Below are 26,513 nucleotides of genomic sequence, written 5' to 3'. Positions count from 1 at the left end.
TATCCTATAGGGTATTTATTTCCCCAGGGTGGTGGAGCAATCGGAGTTTGATTGTTACAGGCTGACGACAGCCGCCCCTTTCTCTAGCTCACATGGGTGCATTGCAGCATGCTTAGGAGGGGCATGAGGAGAGAAAAAGAGTCAGATGGCGAGAGAAAGTAAATGAAAGAACAAAAACTGAAAGGATGGGAGTGGGGCTGGTTTGAACATTTTTGCAAGGGCTGCGTTTGGTCCCCAGTCGGACCCTAGTCAATATCACAACACCTGCCAGGGCACTAGTAATCAAGGTCCAGGATCACTGATCCTATTTGTTTTTCAGTTTTACTCATTTTTTCCTTCTAATATTTCTCCCCTGTTTCTCCTTTCTACTTCTCAAAGCCATTTTAGGTTGAAGTTTGCTCCATGAAAATCCACCGATGTGCCCGCCCCCCCCCCCCCCTCTTCCGAAGCTCATATTGTGAATGATTTACAACCCAGGATATACTTGTCACTGTAAATTGCTTGGGTCTTGCTCTCCACCTTTTCCCTTTAGAAACTGCAATGCACTTTAATTCCTCCCTCCCTGCCTTCTTCAACACATCTATGGCTAGAATACTGAACACCTCCTCACAGGAGCTCAGATTTAAGAAAGTATATCATTTTTTTGGCACAGATCAAAGAAGGTCTTCTCTTTTGAATTGCATTTCTTAAACTGTAATTCTTTGGAATGTGAAATTAGTTTAAGAGTCGGTATGTTCAGAAATAGCATTCGCTCCCCTGTATCTGCTTTCTTGTCACCCATGCCCTATCTTAAGTCACTCTAACCTAAACATGCATTGACAGCTGAGCCCAGGAAACCATTTCAATTTCATGGGGTGCATTAGAGCATGGCAGCTGTAAGGCAGAGAATGAAGCGGGGACTGCCATGGGCACTAATATGGCACATATCTACTTAGCATTTTTTTTTTACTGATATCAATAGCAAATGACATGAGTAATTGCCGCTTGCGCTCGCACAGAGCTTCAAACAAGCCACCACTGTGAAGAATTTTAAAAGGAATAATGCGCATTTGAGTCATTCGCTCCCTGTTTACCGCCAAAACATCCCTTTCAAAATGAAAATGTTCGGTATAAAAGAGCATTCATGATCAGTAAAGTGCAGGGCAATATCTTTAGCCTTTACTATTCACTAGGTTTTCATACACAATAAAAAAAATTAAAAAGCCATCAATAAATAATGCACTTTCCTGATTATCGATATAGTACCGCCGGTGATTCATCTTCGCATTTTTGTTAACGAGAAGAGACACTCTTTTGTGGTTTGTTTTGAAACACTTTATTTGTGCCGAGCTCTTTTTTTTAATTTTTATTTTTTTTATTTGTGTCAAGCTCGCTGTGGAAATGGATTAATGACTTCTCTTTTCGATTTTGCTGCAATCGTGTTGACGTTCCGTGCAATTAAAACACGCTATGCATTTTTGTTGCAACTCTGGCGCTCAGCATACCTGCAGCAGTTCCAAGGTTAGAAAAAATAGAGTATACAAATGTCCAACGTGGTGGCTGGCTGTGACCGAACGTGAGTTTTACGTTCAGCTTTACGTACGCGTCGATAACTTGCTGCGATTTAGCGGGTCATGACCTACAATGGCGCCGCTGATTCATGGGAAATTACAGTACGTGTGAATACAGTAGGTTCAGGGTGCTGTTAATTGGCGTCTTGAGGATACGGATTCAGCCTCCTGCCGGAGCAAAAACAAACTCCTTCTGATGTGTTTGTAGATTGCATTGGAAGGGGATCTGACGAAGTCAGCGTTGGGAAGAGGACTAATTCAAGGATAATTAAGCTGCATAAGCCAGTATCTAACGAACATCGCACTTGGGGTTAAGAACAACATAAGTGGTTACTCTGTTGCAATGCATCATGCAAAAAAGAAGCAAGGGTTTATAATTAGTGCTATTAATCTCCTTAGAAGGAAGGGATTCCAGGCAATCTGGATAGATGTCAAGTGTTACCCTTCGGTAAATCTGTATTTTTTTCTCATCTCTAAACACCTAATCTATGCTTATTTTTTGTGTGATTTTCTAGGTAAAAAAAAAAATCACAGTTTAAAACAGAATTGCCGATTTTGAATAATTTACTTCCAACCTTGACACCAGTCTTTTGTCATGTTATCCATGTTACATCTTTAATAAATCAAATTATACATTTTAAAAGCAGCATGCGTCCCAAATACATTCACAGATGTAAATTTCAGAGATACATAGACGTGGTGTCTATTTGTGTTTGTGCACTTGTTCCTGTACATATATCAGATGTCACATTTTCCTTGTTAGGCCTGATTTGCGTAAGTGTACACTTTTAAGTAAGTTTCCCAATTTTCGATATTTGCAAACTGCAGTTTTGTAGTAAGTTCAGCACTACAGCAAGGGCAGCCACTGACTCTACAACAACGCCCCTTATAAAATAATGGAATATGGAAGTTACTACAAAAGTGCAGTATTTCAATAGCACTAGTAGCAAATTTTGTAGTAGTAGTAGTAGTACCGTAGTACTACCAAACGTACTACAAAGTGCACTTTGTGAATTACGCCCTTTGTAGCTAAGATTAATACACCACAAAAGAAAAAATGTTTTGGTATTAACTTTGCCTCCCTCCTTCGCAGTTCACTTCTAATGCTGACAACTGCCCCAATGTGCTGCCGACAATTGGGAAAAGGGTACAGGGACTGGCACAATCAGCTGGCCTAGTCCTCTTGTGCTCAGCAGCGGCCGGCACAGGTAAATGCGGTGAGGCGGGCGGGCGGGGTGTGAAGGGGGTTCAAGTCGACGGAATAGGTGTGATTAAGGGGCATATTATCAAGCCAGGCGATAAAATTATCGCCGCTTTAGCGGCAGAAAACTGCCGCTAAAGTGGCGATAATGGGCTTGATAATATGATCTATGGAATTCCAATTGAAGCCCATGTTAGATGTGAAGGACATCTAACATGGGCTTCAATTGGAATTTCATAGAGCATATTATCAAGCCCATTATCGCCACTTTAGCGGCAGTTTTCTGCCGCTAAAGCGGCGATAATTTTATCGCCTGGCTTGATAATATGCCCCTAAATAAATAAATAACACCGATTCCGTCGTCTGTCGGCTTCCCCCCGCCGCGCCCTGCCGCGCCTCACCGCGATTTCCTGTGCCGGGGTGCCACTGCTTGTGTTGCACAAGGCTGTTGGGCAACAAGGACTGTGGCAGCTGACAGTTATTTCTGTGTACTCTTTTCAGTTGAGAGCAGGCAGTGCACAGGTATCTGTTAACTTGCCTGGTCCTCTGACCCCCCCCAAAAACGAAGTTAAGGAGGGTCAGAAGCGCTGACAGCTTTTGAAGAGTCCGTTATGCAGCTGCAAACAGGACAGCAGGGCACCTCCAGGTCAACCACTTAACATCCTAAAAATAAAGTCACAGATTCACGCTCACCCTTGGATAGCGTGAGGAGGAAGGCTCCAATTTTACATTCAGGGGCCTGATATTTCCTACCGACATTTAGATGAGCATCAAATATGACTCCCTGGCTCTTCTGTCCCATAGAATATTATTGAGAAAAAGAAATGTTTCAAACCTATTTTTGGTTTTAATGTTCATGAAGATTTGAAGAGATTTGAAAATTAAAGGAAACTCTTTTAGAAATTTCAAACTATGGCACAATTGCAAGCTTTGTGTACAATGGCACTTTTAAAGTATCTCTTTTGTTGGTCTATTAGGTCCTCAAAAGACCAGGAGAAAAAAAAACGCCGGGAAAAAACTCTATTCTGATATCCGTCCTGCTCTATGGGAACCGAAAAACTCACGTAGCAATAGCCTATTTGTATCTCTTCAGTTGTGGCCATTGACATTCATTACTGCCGTAGAGCAATAATGGATTGTGCCATCATTTCTCATTACTGAACATGGACATTTATGATCATTCATGGTTGGGATCATGTAAACCCTTTATTATCTGAAGCCTTTGAGGGTTCTTATTGACTGTCCCAATAATACCCAATGCAAGGGGCATTAATGGTCATTAACGCTAATGGTCATTATTGATCAATAATGCACAGAGACTTTAAAGCTCCTTATTCATTGGAGGCAATTTTTGTTTATGTATATGCAGGGCCTTTTAATTTACATCTTGCCTAGGCCCATAAATATTCATTACTTTTTGGAGGCATTGATGTGCTTTACCTCCTATTCTTCAGGGTTAATAATACTTTTTGACAGGAGCCATTCATGGCAGTTACTGGATGTGGTCCCATCACTGCTGTTTCTTTGATAATAATTAATGCATGTGACCAGCCTTGATACTCCTTCCTACATGGGAATGTTGAAAGTAATTACTACTGGGGCTATTCAGGATTGTATAATAGTAATATAGAAAAATGGAGAGTTACCGTTACATGCCGAAAATGACAGGGTTATAAAGATATGGTTATAACATTCGAAATAAAAAATGTTTTTCCCTCTTGTGTTTATTTTTTGTATAAACCTTCCTAAAGTATAAAACACGCCTTCCAGTGAATGCAGTTTTAACCTCCAAAATAATGTAAAGTCACTGTCTGTCACATTAAGTAATAACAACACTATTCAAAAACCTCAATTAAAAAACATAATTTTATATATTAAAAACATGTTTCACAAGATAGTGTATCATATAGATGTAATACATTGTTTTCTTGTTCCAATAAACAACTCATTAAATATTATACATAATACATAACATAATACACTTAAAAATCTGTTGACGCAGCACTTTGGTGGACTACATTTTCATCTGGACATATCATTTAAAACAATTATTATTAGACACAGAGAGACATAATTACTTTACCATCGCATTTCATGATTTTATATCACCATAACAACATGCATTGGATATTCAAGTTACTAAATACAGGACAACGTTGTTGAATATATTTAGCTTAATAGTTTCATTCTTAATTCGTGTTATTCACACAATTATCAATAAATGACAAAACCTTTTTAATGTCAAAACCCTTTGAATGATAATGCAACATGTGCATTCACCCATGTCATTACATACTCAGATTGATATCATCAGATTTATTTTCTTTTTTAATCAATTTTTTCTTTCATCATAGGGTCTCTGAAAAAGTTACTAAAACCACCACCTAATTATTCATTCTCTGCTAATGTATAATCTCAGATATACTGTATTCTGTACATTTGTTCATTCATGTACAAATTGTGTTTATAAAAACAGCTAACTCACTCTTGTGGTCGTTTTACCTTCCATGCTGTATCACAATTCCCTCTAGTTCAGCAGGAACCCCCAGGATTAAATATCCTTACTTTTATACATGAAGAGAAAAATGAAAAAAGCGGAAGAGACTCATTAAACATTCCCTATTTTTCATCCACTCATCTTATCGTTTGGGCTGATTACACTTCAAGTTTAAACTCTCTTCTTTCCTTCCAATTATACTTGTCGAGCCTTTTTTGACCAGTCCTTTCTTCTACTCAGAGACAGGTCCTCTCTCCTAATACTTCTTTCAAGCAGAGGAGTCCCTACAATATGTAGACGTGTGTGAACTGTCTAGTTAGGACATCAATATAAATCCTCTGATCAAACCATGTCAAGATAAACTACACTCCTACTCCTTGTAGGTTGAAATTCACTTGCTTAATTATCGGCAGACAATTACAGCCAAACTGTTCCCTTTTTTTTGCATCTCCCAAGTCGGGTACTCTGTCAACCTCTATCGTAATATAAGGAGATCCCTGAAGTGCATAAGAATACATCCCCTAGTTAGTTGGGGTGCCACTTTTAATAGTCTAAGAGCAACAAATAGCATATACCATTTTAGCCCTCTGGGTCACCTTTGTTTCCTCACAATGCTGTCTCTCGAGCTGGCAAAATGCCATTTTGCATTTTGTAAGACATTATATTTTATAGCCTTATAGCCCGCTGTAGCGGGCTATACCGGCTATCAAAGGCCCGCTCCAGAGTTTAAGGCCCAACCTGAAGGCGAGGGCCTTTAACAAGGAAGCAGGACTTTAATAGCCGGTATAGCTCAGCTACAAAGGGCTATAAGGCTATTAGAACATTCTGCCACTAGAGGGCAGAATGTTCTAACAAATAAAACAAGGGCCTAACGGAGCCCGAGGGGGTTTAAATCCCCTTGGGCTCCAAGAGGCCTTTGTGAAAACAACATTGGAATGTTGCTTTGCAGGCCTTTACCGGCCTGTAGAAGCATGGAGCACTCCATTGTCTTCAATCGAGTGCTCCACATTCCAATGTTCTAATCATTCCGTAAGGCTCCATTTCAGCCCAATTGGATCCAATTGGGTCTGATAACTAGCTTTGTGTCATCGGGGGAGTCAGAAATGGCTGCCATTTTAAAATCCGGCTAATTTACAGCTGTGTGTATCATATATTAGAAAACACTATGGACTTCTCTGCAAATCATAACCATTCAAATTCGACTATAGTCACCTCCAGGCGGTTTTTCAAATCTATATCAGTACATTAAGTCCAGTCCCACCAATAATTATATTCTTGTTATTGAGGATGGTGGCCATTTTTGGACCAGGCGAAAATTCCAATCCTCCTCCATGAATCCCACCGCATATCATTAATATGTCATGGGCCATAGTCGGAATTTGCCAGAAAATGCTGTTAGATACTTAGATATTATGATATTCTCCCTCTAAGTTGAAAAGTCAGTTCATTGATAAAGCTCATATTTTATCCCATAAACCATGGATAGGAAGCATATTTAGAACAGGCAAAACTTTTGGTCACTCTAATTGTGGTATTCTGGCTACCAGCTCCCTGATAACAAGATGCCACAAGTTCTAGAATATGGAATGGGGTGGTGGAAGTTGAAGAGTGATTAGCTTGTGGCTGCACATACCTGCTTGCTCTCCAATAAAGTAGCTACTTTCTACCTACCTGCGTGGAGTCAGTCTTTATAAAGTGGTGACAACAGGGAAAGGAACTGATTTGGAGGGCTGCTACACAGGAATGCAGTGGTGCTAAGAAGCTTCCAGGAACCGTTGGAATGGATTTAAATGTGGAGAGCAAGTACTGCACGAGAGGAGGCTGGTCATTTTGTTGGAAACAGGGGCTGCACGTCTACAACGTCTCGGAGAGCCAATTTCCGGAAGGAAATTTGGGTGAATTTTATGAGCAAATAGATGATTTGGAGTCCAGCGCGAGACCAAAGAGTGAAGGAGGCTCGAGGGGTCAACCTGCATTTCTGGTTTCCTTGCAACACTGGCTCCTGGTAACATCGTAAGAGTCCGGTGTTGTCAAGGTGCGAGGAGAAGGCTGCCATAACTGGAGAGATCTTTACGTCACTGGTTACCCGGCAACCTTGTGAGCATCTGCCGGGCAGCGTAGAGGTGTCACTACATGCTGCACGCAACGTGAAGGCATTTTGGGAACACATCTGAAGTTCTAGGGTTTACCGGAACTATCCTCTTCTACTTGAAGAGAGGGAAGAGCTGTCAACACACATTTCGGTGATGCGCACACCCAAACACTGGGATCCTATGAGAAATATTTAGGAAGTCTACATACATCTTGTTGATGCGCCCACCTTGCAACGGAAACAATTTTTGAGGAAACCCAAGTAAAGAGTTTTGTTTGTTGCAGATTTGGTGATTCGCACACCTTACTCTTTGGTGATCCGCACACCTATTTACTTGTGAGACACTCTTCGTAGTACAATGAATGTACATAGGAAACATCTCAGATTTCTTGCGTGTGTTTTTTAGATAATTGGTTATATTTATAATTCCTAAGCCCACTAGTAGTTGATAATTTAGTCTTGTTCTATCCAGAATAGCAGGTCTTACATAGCCAACATTCTCAGTAAACCAGCGTTTAGAATCAATATGAGCTTGCAAAATTGTGGACTCTCCACCAGTACTATTTTTACCTCGGCCTGGTGAGCCTGTATTAAAGTGGCCTCATAGGAATTTTTTTTTTAAAAAAATTATTTCGCATCTCTAGAAGAAGAGAATGAAGATGAGTTTGGACACTCAATGAAAAGGAAAAATAAGATTATTTACATAGCTTGGGGCCAGAGGATTTATGTGTATATAATCAGATGAAAAAAACCCAAGACCAACAGAAAATGCATATGTGTTTTTAGAAGCTTTGGATGATTTAGATATTCATTACCATTCTACTGTTTGTGCAGTCATTGATAGGTACTCCTTCTTCCAAAGAAAGCAAGCTAAAATGGACTGTATAGAAAATTATGTTGCTGCGCTAAAGAAATTTGCAATTATATCTAAATTTGGGTCACTGCATGACGATCTTATTAGAGATCAACTAGTTATGCAATTCAACAATGCTGGTATTCAAGAGAAGTTGTGGGTGTGTGGGGAGTCTCCTCTTAATGAAATTATAGCTCTCATAAAGAAAGCAGAAATGTCTAAAAGGTATGCTAAAGCAGCCTTAAAAACTAAGGTGAAGTAGTAAATAAGGTGTTTACTCCTAAAGATGAAAGTAGGAAGAGTGAGAAACGTAATTACAGAGATTTGAATTGAAAAAAGTACGAGTAAAAGCAAATCTGACTAGCAGGATAAAAGTCCAGTTTGGTTTAGATGTAGGAATAAAGGCCACATGGCTAGAGATAAATGTTGTCCTGCTATGAAATCTAAATGTGTTTTCTGTGGAATTATTGGCCATTCTGCAAAGGTTTGCAGAAGGAAGTTAAACAAGGCAGACAAGAAACATATGAAGTGTATTGGGCACAAAGAGGATGAAGAAGTGGGTGATACAGATTTGGTGAGTGATGAAGGGGTTCTTTGTATAGATGAAGTGGAATGTGGGAATAACATTGCTTTGGGAGTGTGCTCCAGATCTAAGAAAAAAACCCGTGTGACATAACTACAGGGGGAGTGCAGATACGGGATGTTCCTGATTCAGGGTCACCGTACACCATCATTCAATGCTCAGTGTGGGACGACAAAGTTGCTAACATGCTAAACAAATGCTTGAGACCAACTGATATTTACCCGGTTACGTCTACCAGGGAGGAGATTCCCATGGTTGGGTTTGTTGAAGTGGAATTCTGGTTTAAGGATAGGGTGGGCAAAGGTAAAATATATGTGGTTGAGAAAGGTCCATTTGTGTTGTGGTGGATCAATCAAGGAACTTTAGGTATCATCCTAAATCCCAACTGGAGACACTAGGTCATGTTGCTTGGTCACCAGGAATAATCCATTGTAAGGGAGGTCAGGGAAAAATGTGCAAGTGTCTTCGCAGGTAATGTGGGAAAAATGAGCGGGTTTGTCCATAAAATATTACTTATAGAAGGGGCAGTGCCTGTGTTTCACAACGCCAGGAATATCACCATTGGAGTGAGAGAAGGAGTAATGGCTGAGTTGGATGCATTAGAAAGTAAAGGCATAATGGAACCTGTGGAGAGTGCTGAGTGCTTGTCCCACTTGTTGTCCATTGCAAATTTGATGGCCATCTTTGTTTGTGCATTGATTTGGGAGACTTAAAAAAAAACATTGTAGTTGATAAATTTCCTCTACCAAGGATCGACGAACTGTGGGCACAGTCCAAGGGGGTAAAGTGGTTCTCCACCATTGATTTGACCTCGGCCTATCACCAGATTCAATTACATCAATCCAGCAGGGATTTAACAGCGTTTGTCACCTCCTTCAGTTGCGATAGATTTGTTTGTATGCCTTTTGGTCTTGCCTCTGCTGCTGCTGTATTAAAATGGTTGATGCTCAGAATTTTCAAAGGCATGTAGGGGGTGACATAATTTCAAGATGATATCCTGGTGATGTGTCGAGATAATCAGAGCATGATGAGAGATTGAAGGCAGTCCTCGGCAAGTTGATGGAAAAGGGATTAACTTCTGAGTTAAAGAAAAGCAATTTGCCATGAAATCTGTCTCATATTTGGGGCATGAAGTAGGACAAAATGGTATTTCGCCAAAGAAGGTGTTAAATACAGCGATTAGTAATGCTCAAACCAGTGGGTCAAAAGAGGAGTTGAGATCTTTCTTAGGGTTAGTTGAAGTTTATTCTGAATTTGGTGATAATTTCTCAATGAAAACACATGCACTTAGGCAATTGTTAAAACTAAGGCAAGAGTTTTCTTGGAATGATGATTCACAAAAGGATTTTGAAGGAATCAAACGTAACTTTTGTACTGCTCTTCCCTTGCAAGGTTTCGAATCCACAGCTCACAGCATAATAGCCACTGATGCCAGTGGGAAAGGGCTAGGAGAAGTGTTGACTCAAATGAATGATTCTGGAGCAGAGACCACAGTAGCTTTGGCTTCTAGATCCTTAACCCCTCCAGAAGAAAATGTTTGAGTTATTGAAAAGGAAATGCTGGCCATGGTCTGGGGCATGGAGAAATTCAGACTATATGTCTGGGATCCGAATTTTACTTTGTGCACTGATCACAAGCCCTTAGTGAAAGTTTTGACTTCAGAAGGTATAGCTAAAGCTACTGCTAAGATAGCGAAAATAACTCTAAAATTACTGGATTTCATGTATGAAGTTGTATACTTACCAGGTAAAAGGAATCAGGTAGTGGACTATTTGAGTAGATTGTCATTACCTCGGTGTGAAGAGATTGAAATAAATTGGGAAAATTATAGTGTAGCTAGCATTACAGACAGTAATAATGCAATTTCTAAGGAAAAATGGAATGTAGAATGTGGCAAATATGTTATGTGAAACAAGGTGATGAATTTCATTGTTAAGGGGTGGCCAAATAAGAAGGAACTACAGGAGGAGTACAGAAAAGTTTGGGAAATCAAGGAGGAATCATCTGTTAATGATGCCAACTATGTTCACAGAGTTGACAGAGTAATGCTTCCGGTTGGGTTGAAAGCAAGAAATTTGGCCATCAACCATGAGGGACATCTAGGCATTGTGAAGAAAAGGGTGAAGTCATTATACTGGTGGCCGGGTTTGGACAAAGAGATTGAGGAGTTTGCTAGAACGTGTCATGTGTGTGCTAATTCTTACAAGGTGCAGATTTTGCTGAGGCCATCATTGGGGAAAGACAAATCCCTGTGCATCCTTGGGAAGATTTGAGTATTGACTTGTTGGGCACCATTTTGAATGTGAGAGGAGAGTACAAGCATGTGATATTGGTTATTGATAATTTTTCCAAGTGGCCTCAAGTGGAAGTGGTTGATACGGCTGACAGCAGAATGATCATTAATTTCCTTGAGAACATATTTTTGAGGGAAGGTGTTCCTAAGTCTGTTCTTAGTGGCAATGGTCCATAGTTTATTTCTGACAAGTTTAATAGTTTTATTAACAGAAATGGAATTGTAGGGAAGAAGACCCCTGTTTACCACCCAGCTGGTAATGGCGTTGTGGAACGCTTTAATAGAGTTGTGATGGAAAGCATACAAGCTTCAATTAATGCTGGTAAAGACTGGATGAAGAAACTCTGCAGCACAATTTGGGCATTTAGGATAACACCCATGGGGACTGGTTATAGTGCATTTAGGATTTTGAGAGGAAGACATCCTTTCACTAAGAAAAATGTGGCATGGAATGATATGAAGATTTGTAGTAAGTAGTCACCTGTGGTTGTTAGATCACATTTGAAGAAGGTGCAGAAAGTCTATAAGACTTATCATAACAAAAATCATGGCACAAAAGATTTATATTTAAGTCCTGGTGATTGGGTCAGAGGGAAGTTGGGCTTTAAAACCGGAAGGGAGAGAGCACTTTTTCAGATTCTATGCAAGTGGGTGAAGTGTATTCTAAATCAGCAAACTTGAGTGATGGAAATGGGGGCATTTTAGTATAATGACAAGATGCAATAATATTCTGAACTGGAAAAGTGTCAGTGGAAAAGACACATCCACTTCTACAGATTGGATATGGGAGGAAGTTGCCAATACAGGGGGTAATGTAATTGCTCCTTCATCTGAAGGCGATATGAGTGGTGTAATTTCATAATTTCCTTCAAGTCAGGAAAGTGGTGTGATTGGCATGCGTAAGGGAAGACAAATAGTTTTACCCAAGAGGTTTGAACATTTTGTCATGTAGATAATTGTTGTACGTAGGGGATGGTATGGGGAGTTAGGGTATTCTTATATGCTTACAGTTAGTAGACTTTTCTAAAAATGTAAGTCTTGCTGTCTTTATTCTTCATGGAACTATCCGCAGGTTTTTTTTAACCTTTTCTAAGTTATCATCTTCAATTTATATTGGAATAACAGACTATATAATATGTATTGTAATGCTTGTTGTGTATATATTTTCTCATGTCAGTTTAGTTATTCTCATATGGATATTTATGTTGTTATTGACTATTATGTTGACTTCTATCATTGTTAGTTGAAAAGAAGGGAAATGAGGTATCCTGACTACAAGCTCCCTGGTAATAGAAACAAAACATGGGGTATAGGGTAATTGCAAATGCACCTATCTCAATTTTTTAAAAAAATAATATTTTTTTTCATTACGGCTACGGTCATTTTTAAGAAGAATTTTTTCAATAAAGAAACAAAGAAACAGGAACCTGCTGAGTTGATGTGCTTTCGTACTGCTGGAAAATATTAATTCATATACTTGTTAGAGTGCTGGATCATTGTTTTTGTTGAAGCTCCCTGGTAATGGCTCATATTTTATCCCATAAACCATGGATAGGAAGCATATTTAGAACAGGCAAAACTTTGGGTCACTCTAATTGTGATATTCTGGCGACCAGCTCCCTGGTAACGGGATGCCACAGGTTCCAGAATATGGAATTGGGTGGTGGCAGTTGAAGAGAGTTTAGCTTGTGGCTGCACCTACCTGTTTGCTCTCCAATAAAGTACCTACTTTCTACCTACCTGCGTGGAGTTAGTCTTTACACTAATGAATGCAATACTACTGCACATTTCGTAGATGGCCACCAATTAGGAGGCAGTCCCAAGTTATGTCTTATGTATTGTCAGGGATAGGGGACTTAGATTTTTTATTCTAATATTATCCCTTTGTACTGTAAATCAGTCTATTATTGGGCTCATTCTTACCTAATCAAATCTTCCCACTCTTCTCCATTATTTAATCCATCCTTATATGTACCAAATTTAGACATATAAAATTGCTCTCTTCTTTGCCTCTTTCCTTCTAAGTCACCCCCTCTTTCAGATCCTGTAAAGCATTCCAGAATAAACCAATAAACAATAAACAATTTATTTTATTTGTGATAACGTTTTATCTAATGATCAACTATATTTTGTTCTAATTACTGACCTATGTTCATTCAGCCTCATCCTTATTTCCCTACCTGATTTGCCCACATAACCCTTATCACAAGGACAAATGATTAATCACACTACAGTTTGTCATGCTTTTAACCTAATTGGTGATTCTATCATGTGTGATGTTACCATGTTTAATTATGATTTTGTCCGGGTCTCCTCTGCACTGCCCACTCCTGCCGGCAAGGTGCTGGTGGTCGTGGCGGCCTCTCGCTCCCCTGGACATGGGTTATAGGAAGTTGTACAGACTAGCCACAACTGAGGTAGGTGCGGTGGCACATCTCCATCATTGCCAGAGTTTCAGGGGCCGAGGGATAGAGTCCTGGTTCCTTCCAGGCTCTTCATTGTACAGGGAAAACATGGTGGTGCTTTCCCATCATTGCTGCCATCATGGGCCTGGATTTGGGGTCCTGGGTCCCCTGGATCGATAAACCGGATTGCAGGATGGGGTTCCCAGCCCCTGGGACGTTGGAGAGGGAGCCCCGTATATGCCCCCTCGCATCATATACATTTTTGACCTTCTCCTTTGGTTCCCCCTGGGCCTTGGCCCAACCTGGGGGGTTGAGAACAGCCAGACAGTGGAGCTCCATGTGCTCCGGGATTTAGCTAGGGGTCAATGGACTAAATCCTTCTCCCCCTGTCATCTAGGGCCTCGTTGGGTCTTTTTACATGCTTTTGGGCAACTTTCACTCCTGGTAGTGAACCCTAGCTACCTGTAGTGGTTTCCTTAGGCCTCCAGGCCTCTAAGTGGGTGACCTTTGCAGGGGACTGGTTCCACTGGCTCACTACATCAGCCTTTTTCCTTGGTTTCCTCTGTGCCTCTCTCCTCCTTGGCAAAGAAGCACATTCTTTGCCCAGCTAGTACTCATTGGGTGTAAGGGAGAGCCCCAAAGGTCCTGGCGTCAACTGAAGTTGAAGGCCTTAACCCAGATAACATCAGGGGGTTCTTCCTTCCATGTGTTAATGGCTGCTGCCTCTAGTCCCAATGCCCAAAAGAAAAACACAACCAAGAGAGCGCTCTTTCCCTTGTGCAAGCCCTTTTAAGTGGGGCAGTAGGTTCCAGAAGTGAGGCACCTCTGGTGCCACATCATCTCTCTGCCCCTGTCCCAACCTTCCTGCAAAGCCTGCTGGGGCATTTCAAAATGGCGTCACCTTGGAGTCATTTGCCACATCTGCTCGGGGGGCCTCAGCTCCACCCCTCGCTGACATCACTTCCAGGGCCTTTCCAACCAAATCTTCACAGGGAGCCCCCTCCTGTGTTAGCTACAGAGGATTGGGCTCACTAAGTTGTTCAGTGGGCTTGGGCTGGCATATCCCTGGCACAGTGTGATAGCTGATTGATTGATGCAGATCTTTCATCCCCACCCCTTTCCTCCTCAGGAGCTTAGTTAAGTACTGTTAATTGCTCCCTTTGTGTGGGGAGGCATTTTTTCCTGCCGCTGGAGAGAAATGTAATTAGCTTGACACATCAGGGTAACAAAAAATCTAGGATTTAATCCTGAGCTGAGCCAGAAAAATATGACATTCCTGGATGACCCATAAGCTGTACACATATCGTTTTGGAACTTTCAGAATTGATTTTCCCAAACAGGTTCCACCCAAATTCAATATTCTCTGGTCTCTGTAGACCAAAGGGAGGCAAAGTTGCACTTTAAGGCAGCCTTGCTCATAGGTGTATAATGGAGAGTCACTGCACACAAGACAATACACCACGCTTATTTTTCCTATGAGTGTACACTAACATTATGAGGCGTACTCCTGGTCAACATCCAATCCTGCAGAGCCCTCTCTGCATCAGGCTACCTGGGTTTAGTTATCGGGCTTCACACAACAGGAGTCTACCATGTGTGTTTACATATAATCAGCAAAGGGCCTCTTACCCTTGCTGCGTCACAGTGGCCTTATCTTAAAAGGCGGACACTGGTGTAAAACATGCGCAGTCCATTTACTATGAGTTTTTTTTAAGTGAGTCACTGATTGTAAGGCTCACGCACAGTAAAAAGGTCACATATCAGGTGGTCAAAAAGCAAATATTCTGTGGGGATTTGATAGGCAGAACCCATTTCCTTACAATTATGTGACAAAAACCCATGTTTCACAGGGACATGTGAAATGTTTACCTTATTCCTCATAATTGGCGTCATAATAAAAAAGGGTCTGCCAAACTTTACAAATACCTATTCATTATTTAGTGATTCCTTCATAAAAGCTAAACAAAACCAGAACATTTGAATTGAAAATCATTTGTCTTTGTTGGCTGACATTGCAAGAGAAGCTTCAAACATCTCTAACATTCTGTTTTATTTCTCATTGTTTAATTAGCAACATAATTGCAAAAGCTAAGCAGTTCCTGAGCATTCTAAATGCATTCTAGATTGATGTTTAGTTCTACCTTGCTAACAGTGACTTCAACACTTTCTGAGAAAGAGTACAGACTATTGTTAAATCAGCTGTCTGCCCAGAGATCTGAATATTCTAGCTGCAATTTGGGCATACTGTTATTTCTGTCTTGCACTCAGTAACTTTGACAATATCTAATTTATTTTGCTATAATTTTAGTTTTAAGAAAGCAAGGCCTCTTTAACTGAAACTCTACATATGTAACTTCATAATAACATTTTGCTCATATTTTATACCAGAGAAACCAAAACTCCAAAAAGGTCCAGTATTCCATTCTCTGTTTTCACTAAATATTTTTCTCAGTGGAAAAAAATTGATTAGATTCATTAATATTGCATAAACAAGTGATATAAAAATATGCAAAAAGTAAATTATGTAACTGTTTCACCTTTAGCTTCATGTGGGCCGATTCACAGAACTAATTTTAGATAAAATCCTTACTACTTTTGGTATTCACAGAAGACATTTAGGAGTAGTAAAGTTAGAACTCCTAACTTCACTACTACTAAACTGAGACAAAATCCTAACTTAACGACTTTCGGTATTCACAAAAGGCATTTAGTAGTAGTAAAGTTAGGAATGCACACTGTACTACTACTAAATGCCTTTCGTGAATACTGAAAGTCGTAAATTTAGGATTTTGTCTCAGTTTGGTAGTAGTAAAGTTAGGAGTCCTAGCTTTACTACTACTACTAAATGCCTTCTGTTAATGCCAAAAGTAGTAAATTTAGGATTTTAGCTCAGATTAGGTCTGTGAATCGGCTCCATGGTTTATAAGGTCACCAGAACCCCTCGATGGAAATATAGGATCATTTTACACAAGTTACTCACTGAGTATTATTATGACTTTGACTGTCTCAGAATGGGACTGCCACACTCCCCCCCGCCCCGAGACTGCCAAAGCCATTAAAGACCAACCGACAGAGTACAACTTATTTTTACTCTGGTGGGCAGGTCTTTGGCAGTCCCACTGCAGTGCCTCTGAAAAAGGCACTCTAATGGGAGTGCCAAAGGAACTGGGAGTGCATGCACACAGGGCAGCACAACATGTGCCTCTCTGCATGTACACCATGGAGCAGAGCAACACCTTTTTTTCCTCACACCCACACATTTCATGGCAGTTGCACCACCATGAAAAGTGTGGCAGTGCGGAAACTCCTAATATGCTTTGCGGTGCTGCAGTGTCAGGGCACGATTTCCAGACAAAGGATACCAAACCTCAGGAGCGAAGAATATTCTCCACTCTCCCCTCAGGGCACGACCAGACTCGAAAAGAATCTCGACACCTGATCAACTGCCCCACGGGGAGGTAAGAGACAGCATAGGACCACCAGGCTTCGAGGAGGGACGGCAGAGATGCAAGGCTGTCAGGAGTGAGTTTTCCCAACAGAGAGAGAGAGAGAGAGAGGAAACAGCAGGTAAGTGACGGGATATGGTAGGAAACCCTTGTGTACCTTCCCTCCCGCTCGTTATCTCTCTACTCCTATAGCAGCTACCCTTCCCAGGATGTGTGCTCTCTCAGACTCACCAGGGCTTTGTGCTGTAAGTGGTGTCTTCGCAAGAAGCAGGAGACTGGATGGTACTCGAGGACGAGAAATTTCACCGCCGTAAATGGCAGCAGAACTTGAGGTTTTACGCTCTATCCGGCGTAGTCACAGGTGGCACCAAGGTTCTCCTTGTGAGTCATTCACTCCTCGAGAAGTGCACACCAGGCACTCTATTTTGACAGCGTTTTGAAATGGTTTCCACACAAGACGCGCAGAGAGAAGGGTCCAGTAACGTCTTTGAAGAGAAAACGTTGTCGTGTGCAGATAAGTCCGGCCCCCTCAGTGGTTTGTAGAAGGCAGGGGTTCTGAAACCTAGAGCTGTCTTAAAGTGGCAAGCTGGAGGCGGGAGGAAAACACTGACTGAAATTGGTGGGCGAGACACCTGAATGAGAGCATGCACGCTCTCGGACTCCGAAGAATTCACTTAGGTAACTCGCTGGTCCGCAGGGCTGCGGAGGAACGATAAAGCATGCAAAGGCCTCAGGAACGGGAAAGATCGCAATAAGGTAACAGGCAATGTAGAAAACGGGTTCAGAGCAGGAAGGCAGCAACGCGCTACCTGACGAACTTCAACTGCAGGCAAAGTTCCGACGCACAGCTGAGGGAGGCGTGGTCCATCCAAAGGAGGGATTGTCAAGCACCTGCATAACGTAGAGTGACGCTATATATCTGCCTCTAATCAGGTGATCTCTGTGAGCGCACACAACCTCCTCCCCCTTCCCACTGCCTTCTGGGTAATGTAGTGTTTATGACTAACCAGGGACCTGGACCGGGTTCTAAGGTGTAACATGCAGCAGCTACACCAGCATATTAAGGGCCACAGACTGCTGCACCACCGCCAGGGATTGTGGATCCCAGGTGGCAGCATCGGTCCCATGGCGGTCCAACTGCTGCAGTCCTAATGCAACAGGCGGACCACTAGTCTGGCGGTCCGTGAACCGCCACCACGGGTATGGCAGTCCATTGGACTGCCTAACTCATAATAAGGGCCTACGAATCTTGGGAGATCCACTGCAGGCTGGTCACAGCAGGGTTTCGCTGCATAGGAGCTGGGCACAATCCGATCTGCAAGCTCAAATTTGTCTGGTATTACTAGTTACGCATACATAACTTGCATCCAATACACTACTATATACTACAGTATTTACAACTCTCTTGGGTCACCTGGGTACGTTCTTGCATGTCAAGTGTTAGTCATATCCACCTGAGTAATTACCAGTATCTGAAATTAATTTATACATTTAATTTATCACTTTTTTTTGTTTTTCTCTGTGATGCACTCTAATTTTAATAGCTATGCCCTGTTTTCTGTTCTAGTCACTGTGCCATATTCTTACACCATAACTCACTGCTGAGGCTGTAATAAAACAAAAGTAGCCTGGGATTGTTTATTTTCCCTTTCAGACTCAACCAGACCTGGCAGCTCAGTTTGACTGTTGCCGCTAGAACAGGTCAAAGGCTGCTCTGCATAGATGGTTGCTGTCTGTGGAGGCTGGGTTGGCAATACAAATATAGTATTGAATGTGGCTCGAGTAATTACTAGTAGCTGCTTTTAAATTTAGCCTTCCATCATCACTTTGTGTCAAAGAAACACCCTATGTCTGACAGGTATGTCATACGTGTGTCTTGTGGCATTTTCTCAACCTGCACCTCACTGATGATGCCCAAATAGACTAGAGCCAGTCTGGGTTGTTTGTATTCCTATTCAGAGTGGACTTGACCTGACGATCTAGGCTGGGCTATTTATATATAAGCAGGACCAAGACTGATTTTCATATAACTTGTTCCTGTTTGGGGTAGCAAAGTGGCAAAAAAATCAATGGACTGGTATGCTCTCTGAAATATGTTCACTAGTTTTTGAGATCTGTGTGTTAAGGAGGTTGTGGGTAGACTTCAAAAAGTTACATTTTAAAAGTATGCTTGACTTTGGAAAAAATGAAATAAATAATATAGGAATGGAGAGGAATGAATTCGCAAGTTTGGAACTCCAATTTGAGACACAATGTTTAATGTTAAGAAACTGTTTCGATTGAAAAGGAGTGTTTGATTTGCTTATATTTTTAGCACCATTTGAAGAATCTTCCCAAACCTTTATCAGAAATTTGGCATGGTGAGCTAGCTGCAGGTCTGTAAAGTTTTGTGGCAATTCATCAAGGCAGAGAATTTCAAATTGAGATTTCAACACATTTTGATTCACTAATAACTTTGAAGCAAGTTTACAGATCTGAACAAAGTTTGAGACAAAAAAACTGACTTCATGCATGATCTGGCTGCACTCCAATTTCCGCGGCCAACTTGTTCGGTGCATGGCTTAGGCTGCTGTACAGTGGAGGTTCACTGTATGGCGAATTGGGCTATAAAACTTTGAGTTGGATTTAGTATTGCATCAAGAAACAAAATGCATTGATAAATATTTGTTAACTGTAAGTTTTGGCTTACTTTCCTTATATACAATTTGACATGTTTAAAACAAATCGGATATTCCCCCAAAAAACAGAGCTAGCATGAAGATATGTATATGATATTAAGTAAAAAAACATGGGGAAGTCATGATTAGCTACATATTTATATGGCACCTCATCAATGCATTGCTCATGAGCTCCACAGATGAGGTGACAAGTGAACAGCATTAATAATATTGTAAATGACATCAATGAGATTGTAATGTTTTTTTAACTAATAGCATTGCCATCATAGTATGTGTATGAAACCATGTGTGAGCAGCACCCAGCTTATTGATGTGTGGGTAGGACTGTGCACAGCTCCTCCCCCCATGCTGCTAGTGATGACCCATTCACGGACACTTCATTCCTCTATTGTGTGCCTGTCTGGGAGGAATACACAAAGGCCAAATGACTCTCATAGCTAGACATGTAACTCAGATGGAGGCTGCAGGCACCAACTTTCTAAACACGGCTTGTTCAGAATTGTGACTTAAAATCCAATTCTACTTTTAAAGAGGATTTTAAATTACTATTCCTCAGATACCAAACATGAATTTGCACCTACTTCAAATCAAACATTAGCATTTGCTAAATCTAGTAAGGGAACCCAATGTTATGCAGAGGGAAAGGTAGGCCTCACAATGGTGAAAAACACATTTGGGAGTTTATCACTACTAAGACATGTAAAACTTCAAAGTACATGCTCAACCATTAATTACAATGCATCCTGCCCTATGGAATGCCAAGGGCCTAACTTAGGGGTGACCTATATGTATCATCATCAAAAATCTTTATTTTGGTAAAATACCATAAAAGATACAAACATTCAGAACAAGCATTCTACTTTCCGGTTAAAAAAAAAGCATGACATAAAAACATTAATAAAACTATATAAAAACTTCAATATTTACTATAGAACAAAGATGCAAAAAATAAAATGTATTGATGTTTAAAAATAAGAAGTCTATTTACATTTTAACACTAATGGCCATTATGGCAATTGGTCTATAAAAACGGGTTGTCACTTCAATAGCTCTCGGGGTGGGTGAGGGAGTTGACAGTGCTCTCCTTCTGATCGTCCAAGAGTGGCCCAGAAATTTCACAGTTGCGCAAACAAACAAGGGTCTTGCATCTGATTTCAATATGCGCAGGGCCACTCTGGGATCTCGGGTCCCAAGTTGCCTACAGACTGGGGCTAACCATTTGTCTCTAGGTTCCGCATAAGCTGTACAGGCAAAAAGAACATGACCTATTACGTTTGGGCACGGGTAGCAAGGGCAGCCCTTAGGCTGAGCTTTGTTAATCAGCCAAGAGTTTGTAAAAGCATTAATTGGCAAACTGCCATGCCTCAATTGGATATAGAGCTTCCTGATGGCTGGCACCTTAATGATGTCCAAATAACTTTCTAGGGAGCGGCAGGTTTTCAAATCTCTAAATTCTTCTGTTAGTCTGCCCTGGTTGCTTCTGGAATGTGCGGTCTGCTCAACCCATGCCCAATGTAGTGATGTAATCTGACCTCTGGTGTAGGTTGGTGGACAGCCAATACTATGACCTGGCAGGCCAATGCTGGACAAAAGACTTTTACCATGTTTAATCCAGCCATTTTTTTTCTTGATATCCAGGGCACTAACATCATAAAAAGCTGTGGCGTAAGGTGCCAATTCGGGGGTGGTGACCATTCACTGCCAAAGAAGCAGGGAGCAAAGCTTCGCTATGTCACAAATGGGCTTAATGCCCAAATCAAGCTTAAATGGGCAGAGAGGGTGCTTTTTTAATGGATGAGATACCACATTTCTAAGAAACTTGTTCTCCATTGCTGAGAGATCAGTTGCGCTTACTATGCCCCACAGCTCAGCCCCATGTAGGACACTGCTCACAGCTTTTCAGCTATATAGTTTCAGTACAGGTGCTATTGGCTTAGTATAGGAGAGATAATGCTCCTTCCTCAGAGCCGCTGTTAACTGGGAAAATTTGAGGAAGGCCTTATTTAGAGAGGATTTCCAGGCCATACTGTCCGATAGTTTGATTCCCTGGTAATCAAAGAATCTCACTCTTTTATATGTAATAAAAGGGTAGTCTTATGCTTGGCAGAGGGATTATTTTGCCTAGTTAAACTGGCAGTTTAAATCTGCTGGCAGGCTGCACTCGCAGGTCTGCAACATATTTTTTTATACCCAACCTTTATTGTTTTTTGAGCAAACAAGAAGAACAATTCAGCACATTTCTGTGACATGTTTTACAGGGCTACTTAAGTGGGTGGTACTATATGTGCTGCAGGGCCACGAGTAGCATTTCATTTACAAGCCCTAGGTATATGGTATACCACTTTACTAGGGACTTATAAGTGAATGAATTATTCCAATCAGGTGTAAGCCAATTTATCATGTTTTAGGGAGTGTGCACAATCAAGTTAGCACTAGTTAGCAGTGGTAAAGTGAACAGAGTCCTAAGGCCAACAAAAACAAATTCAGAAAAATAGGATGGGTGAAGCCAAAATGTTTGAGGAGTGACAATGCAAGGAGGACCAAGTCTAAGAGTGTATAAGTATAAACTGACCCAAAATCTGATTAACGTTTTAATATGCATGTTACCCTGTCTTCAATTTTGGGAGGCCAAATGATGTCCTCAGACTAACATAATTCAATTCAATAGTTCTTTATTCGAAGGTTAAAAATCATCATAAAAGATTACACAATTATACATTTAAGACAATATTAAATCAATTCATAGAACATTGAATGATACTATATATGTGCAAATATATCAATGGTCACATACCAATCTCAGAAGTGGATTGCCTAAAACTAACACATTGCCAATTCTACAGGCTACCTGGAAGGGGCTACCCTCTAGAGACTTTGAGTCTAAATGCAAATTGTAAGAAACTCAACACTGTACATAAAGTCAATGGGTCACTAACCCTTTGTAGAAAAGTCAAGGCCTCCTTTGCCCGAGTGAATCTTTCCTTTTTCAAAATGCCTATCAAAAATCTGCGTGGCATAAAAGTACAAAATGAAGGGTGTCCTGCGGAGACCTATTGTCGCAGCCGCAGGGACCCTTCTGCTCAATAGAACTATTAAAACCAGCTGGTTCAGCCAATAAATAAGGTAACAAATTGAGCCTAAAACGTGCCATTAAAAACCTCTCTTGGGCATTATAAAGGACACACAGATATGGTTCCAACCCACTAGTCGTTACAAGCAGGTTATGGGCGCTCACCGAGGGTTTAGTCTCTTCTAATGTGCTCCTATCTGCTGCTCTAAGCTCCAGGAAGGTTCTCTTTAGTTTTAACATATCCTGTGCTGTGATCGATGAAGGGTTAAGGAACATCTCTGAATAACCCATGTTTTCCAAAGTATTATTGATATAGCTAATCCATGGGATTTTCAGATATTTGTCTCTTCCCCGACAATCTTGCATGATCGTCCTACTCAGTGCTGCTTCAGGATTCGTCCAAAGTTTCAGCCAAGCCAAAATTGGTCTGAACTTGATCAGATCCTCTATGTAGGGTCTTCCAAGTTCTTTGTGGGCAATAAGAGCTGGCGTGCAGTTGGGGACGTTCAATATCGAACGAAATATTTTGTTTTCTTCCCTTTGTATACCGTCCAAGTTTATGAAACCCCAAACTTCTGAACCATACATAGTTTTTGGGCAACACATTGAACCATACAAATTAGTTGTTTGTTCTGGGCTCCAACGGCCAACTTTTCTCCCATAACCGGAGATTGCACCAAAAGATGCAACCAATTTTCCACTTCTTTCTTGTGCAAGGGATGTGAATTTTAAGGAATCATCAAATAGCACCCCTAAATAAGAGAATGTTTGCACCCTTTCAAGAGTATGGGTACCAATCCTATAGGTAAAGCCGGTCAATGGCCTATGGCCTGCTGTCATAACATATGATTTTTTTAGATTGACAGACAGGTCAATTGTCTCCATGAATTTAACGAACCCATCGATGAGGATCTGCAGACTCTTAGGGGTCCGTGCCAGCAGAACCGCATCGTCTGCATACAGCAGCACTGGGATATTACGGGTCCCAACCCTTGGGCAATCTACTTTTAAATTATTGAGGGATTGTTCCAGGTTGTTAATGTACAGCGAAAACAAAAAAGGGGCAAGGATGCATCCCTGCCTCACTCCACTTGTGCATCCAAAAGATTCAGTCAAGCCCCCATCTTTGTTATACCGGACCCTAGCCGAGGTATCACTATGTAATTCCCTTAAAATGTGTATTAACCCCGGATCAATTCCAAGCTGGCTCATCATGGCCCATAACTTCTTCCTGTTGACATGGTCAAATGCAGCGGCCCAGTCCATGAACCCCAGGTATATGGCTTCGTTGCTGGTCTTGGTGTATTTTGCTACTAGCATATATAGGTTCAGGCATTGGTCGCTGGTTGACCTGCCAGTCCTGAATCCGTACTGGACATCTGAGATTATATTATTGTCCTCAGCCCACTCGGTCAATCGGGTCAAGACTACCCTACCCAAAATTTTAGCAGTAACATCTATCAAAGAGATAGGCCGATAACATTGAGGGTCATCCTTACTCCCTTTTTTAAAAATAGGGACTATAATGGCCGTTGACCATGAACGTGGCAAAACGGTCATAATAGCAGCGTTCAGCACTCTGGTGACAATAGGAGCCCACAGATCCACTTGACTTAAAAATAAGTCTGGGGGGATCCCATCTGGGCCCGGTGCTTTGTTCTTAGTAAGTCCCTCAATACCCAATCTAATCTCTTCCAGAGAGAATGCCACTTGATTACTCGTAATGATCGTCCCCTTCTCCTGTGATGAAGTATCTTTCCCATGGTTGTATAGCCCCTCAAAATGGGCGATCCATTGTTCAGGGAGGATATTTGCGGCAATCTCCGGGGCATTATTGTCTTGAAAACAAGGAGAGTTTATTAATCTCCAAAATTCGGTGATGTCCCTGTTTTCAGATGCCTCTCTGAGAGCCGCCCAAGCTTCCACCTGGAGCGTGACTTTCCGTCTTTTTAGCTCCTTCTTATAAGCTAGCCTACATGTTTTAACTACATCCTGGTCCCTCGGAATGCTACTCAAGGCCATTTTTAGATTTTTCAGTGCTCGTGTGCAACCCCTGTCAAACCATTTTGGTGAATCTAAATGAGGTTTCTTAGGGGCCTTGGCCAACAATAGTTCGTTCACCAAACGCGTTATTTGGTCAAACGCTTTTATAAGGCAAGCCCCATCCACCAGTGGGTCTAGGCACTCGTCGATGAAAGATTTGCCTTTTTCCATCAGGGTATTATAGAATCTGGGCCCATCTATCTTTGCCCACTTAAGCCTTCTGCCCTGTGCCGTCACAGTTTCCATAAAGATGCCCTCCACTGGCTTAGTTTTTTGGTGACCTTGGAGCAGAAGCTCCATTACCAGCGGATTGTGATCGCTAAAAGGGCTCCACTCGATGTCTACCTTGGTAATGCGACTTTTTAGGCCTCTCGAGACAAATATGTAATCTATATAGGACGAACACCCTCTCCCCTTAAAAGTCGGGGGGATAGTTCCATACGGTCCCGGGGTGATCCTGTCGACTGTATGCTCGAGATCAAAGGAGTGGATCAGCTTACCCCATTCCAGGCCAGTTGACGAGTGGCTAAAATGGGGTCCCTTTTCTATGGGGCATTTAGACCAGTTAGCACTAAAGGGGAACAGGCCAGGACATAGGTGGCAATTCAAGTCACCCATTACTAATAACAGGGGGGCCAAGGCACCCTGTGCGATGGCAAGTTCATATTTCAACCTGGCATCCAACTCCTTCAGAGTAGAAAGATCACTTTCCGAAGCGTTGGCATTGTACACATTGAACAAAACAAGGCCCAGCCCTTTGTTTCTAAACCTAAGGGCCTGTATGTTCCATGTGAACCAATCCACCTTAGACCATTTGCCTTCTATATTTAGGTCGATATATGTAAGCAGGCCTCCCTTGGCCCTGCCTGAAAGGGTTTTCTGGGCGGGTACAAAGAAGCATTTGTAACCGGCTATTTGGTAGTGAGTGTTATCAGTAGCCCAGGTTTCCTGCAGACAGATGATATGGAAAGGCGTCATAAACTGCTGCCATTCCTTGATGTTAAATTTTCCTGCAATACCTGCAATATTCCACGAGATAATTCTCAAGCCCTCTTTTTCAATAATAACGGGCCCTACCACTGCTGGTTCTTGACTAATAATAAGTCCCCCCCCAGTTTCCTTTCCAGGGGATTGGCTCTGTGAGTCGCTAGCTTGGTTTCTTCGCTTAGTCACTAAAGTGACTGACTCTGGGGGTGTATATGCGCAACCCACTCCCTGAGTATCTAATGCTCCTTGGGTTTTTGCTAAGATCCTGGGCCTCTCCCTCCCAAATGCTGGGTGCCCTTCTTCCACGGGTAAACCATATCCCGAAAAAACTTCATCTAGCAGGCCTATATAATCCATGTCAACCTGTACTAAAGAAGAGTGAGGATTGCACAGTCAATCAATCTCCTCTAGTGACCTTAAAGGGGCGAACCTGTTTACCCAGGACTGGTGTCCTCCATCCCAGACCCCTGTAGCTTGATGTGCGAAATTCAAGCCTCTGTTTAACCCAGGGTGTCGTCCCTCGGCCTGTCTCCACCCATGATGCAGTCCCTCATTCAGTACCTGTTGCTTTGAATAAAAGAAGCTAAGTGGCAGGGGCCTTATACTTGTCATACTTCTCGAGGGTCCCGAACTCAAAATATGCTCCACCACCCTACTGTCCCTAAAATTGGCAATGATGCAGTTTCCCTCGATAGTTTTCAGGCTCCTCCCTACCCAGTTCACTTGTCTAACCAAAAGGATTTCCCCAACCTGATTGTTGGCAATAGGTTTATTCTGGTTAAGCCAGAAAATGAGTTTATTTTTTAGCTCCTCTT

The sequence above is a fragment of the Triturus cristatus genome, chromosome 12 (assembly GCF_964204655.1).
Source record: "Triturus cristatus chromosome 12, aTriCri1.1, whole genome shotgun sequence".
Lineage (NCBI taxonomy): Eukaryota > Metazoa > Chordata > Amphibia > Caudata > Salamandridae > Triturus > Triturus cristatus.
Note: the sequence above shows the minus strand (reverse complement) of the source record.